Source organism: Triturus cristatus, chromosome 1_2 (genome assembly GCF_964204655.1).
Source record: "Triturus cristatus chromosome 1_2, aTriCri1.1, whole genome shotgun sequence".
In the NCBI taxonomy this organism is placed as follows: Eukaryota; Metazoa; Chordata; class Amphibia; order Caudata; family Salamandridae; genus Triturus; species Triturus cristatus.
In genome coordinates, this window is record NC_140580.1 from 580,798,317 (window position 1) to 580,800,783 (window position 2,467).

The 2,467-nt window shown below is 42.7% G+C and overlaps 1 long non-coding RNA gene across 1 annotated transcript; it reads left to right on the top strand.

Annotated features, from left to right (window-relative positions):
* Positions 1-495: 495 nt before the first annotated feature.
* On the top strand, positions 496-1,051 carry LOC146867667 (uncharacterized). Its single transcript, XR_014966120.1, has 2 exons — positions 496-566; positions 894-1,051. It is a non-coding gene; the product is annotated as an uncharacterized LOC146867667 (long non-coding RNA).
* The last annotated feature ends 1,416 nt before the right edge of the window (positions 1,052-2,467 follow it).

Consider the following 2,467-nt stretch of genomic DNA (forward strand, 5'->3'; position numbering starts at 1 on the left):
CGTTCCAAACACATTTCATGTACGAATATCACAATATCTGTACATTTTGTTAAGAGTAGTTTGTACATAAAGCGTTCCAACTTAATAGCACAATCTAACTGTTTATCAGAAAACTGTAATATCAATTTAATTTATGTTTGGTTTCTGTTTATATGTATTATATTTCAGTCATCAGTTTATTTTATTTTATTTTAATCTATTTAATTTGGACACTTGAAATGGTCGTTGAAGATTAATTTACTGGACGATTAAGGATGCTTTATTTTCATAGTGCGCAAGTAGATTTTTAATAAATAGAGGGTGGGCAATACGAGCGAGGCATTTTTTATATGTTGGGTGGTGTGTTACATATGCATTGTGGGAGTTGGAGTTTTCAGTGAGGGCCTGGGATAATTAGGCACACAGCTTTCGGCGGGAATGAGTCACGGGTTGGAGGGCAATCAAAGAGCATCACGGGTATTTAAGAGTAGAAGGGCGCATACATTTATACGTGTGGGCTGATTCATAGGCATGGGAACGTTAATGGAGAAAGGCACGAGGAGGCCGCAGGTGGCGGCGTTCACAAGGTATTTGTTTTCAGAACAGAAAGGGACACGGGGTACGAAGGCGCTAGTACAGGAGAGAAAGTATCAGGATGAGTTTCAGTAATAAGCGCTTTCACGTTCTTTTACATTAGTGGTTAATAAGGAATTCATGCACTTATGGTAGTTAGGGGCCGAGCAGGGTGAGGTCGGGGGTTTTCGTTCTACGAAATGTATTAGTTCTAGGGGAGGGAGGTTACGAGAGGGTTTGCAAGCAGTGACAGTCCGAGTCGTATTTGTGTTTCTTTAATTTTATTTAACATGGACCGGTCAGCTGAGCTGTTTTTTCTATTTGTTTTTTATCTGTTGTAGAATCCCCTGAAGAAGAGCCTTTAATGGCTTGAAATGCATTGGGAATACAGCGTGTTTACTCCATAATTGATTTACCTGAAAGAATATGCCGTTGCACAAAGCCCGAACAGGCATGCAGTCGGTAATTGAAAAGATTAATAAAAATGCACGTGTAATCACACTGTCTCCGGAGTGATGATATGAACAAGGGCAGTTCAGTGAACAAAGAATTGGATTAAACAATGGCATCGATGGTTAACTTGGAGTACCGGGATAAATTCAATATGCTGGGGGATAAGTCCCCACCTTTTTGCAGTGCGACTGTGAGGAGCGCGAGAGAAGTGCTCTGTTTCGCATACACTTTCTGGCATTTTCAGACCTGCAATCTAAAAAACCAACTTCACTAAAAGATGTATTCATAAATTGTGAATCCAGAAATACAAAACTTCAATTATCTATCTGCTCCAAAAAGGATATTAAACTTTAAAGATGTTTCAAGACAATCCCCATGTTAGCATATGGGAGAGACAGGCCTTGCGGTAGTGAAATACAGATTAAGAGTATTTCACCACAAGGACATCACAAAGTACATGTCCCACTTCTTAAGTTCGCTGCACCCTGCCATTGGGGCTGCCTCTGGCCTACCTTACGGATGCCTTACATGCAATAAAAGGAAGGATTGGGCCTGGCAATTGGGTTAACTTGCCAGGTCAAAATGGCAGTCTAAAGCTGCACAGACAGGCTTTGCAATGGCAGGCATGAGCCATGTTTAAAGGGCTACTGAGTTGGTGGCACAATCTGCGCTGCAGGCCCATTTGTAGCATTTAATTTACAATATAGTGCACTGTAATAGGGACTTACATATAAATTAAATGTGGCAATCATGGGGAAACTAATTACAAATCAGACTATCACTGACAGCGATGGCCCGTATAGGGCGTGTTACCGGGGTGGTGACGTGGGGCAGAGGAGGGGCAGGGTGGGGGGTTGCAAAATGCGGCATACGGCCGATTGCAGGTAAGTTACGAAAAAAATAAAGAAAACAAATTTTCTTGCGCGTGCTGCATCACATTTGGCGATGCTGCGCGCGCAACAAAATAGACAACGATAATGGATGGATGGATTATTATCCAACGAGAAAAAAACACAAAGTCTCAGAGAAGCAAAAGTGTCCAAAACAGGTTGGGTGTGCTTGACTGTAGGATAACCACTATTTAAACCAGCACTATTTAGTCTAATTGTAAGTATACATATGGTAAGTGACTACTTTAAAAATGGCATAGGTACCAACCCACGAACATAAACTGAATTTGCTTGCCGAAGAGGTTGCAGAGGTCCAGCTCGGCACTGGCTGCCTGTGGGGCTGCCCAAGGGAAACCATGGAAACGGAATCTGACGGTTCCCGGGGGCCTGCTGCTGCCACCGACGCTTCCTTCGACTGCCTGATGAAGACATCACAGGCCAGGGAGAACATTAACACGCTTTACATCACTTAGTCTGCATGCTTCTCCCTCCCGCTCGTCTGTTCTGCTTTTAATATGAGGTTTAAAGATCCTGCGTCCTGACAGAACTTGTATACCAAAAACCCTTATGAC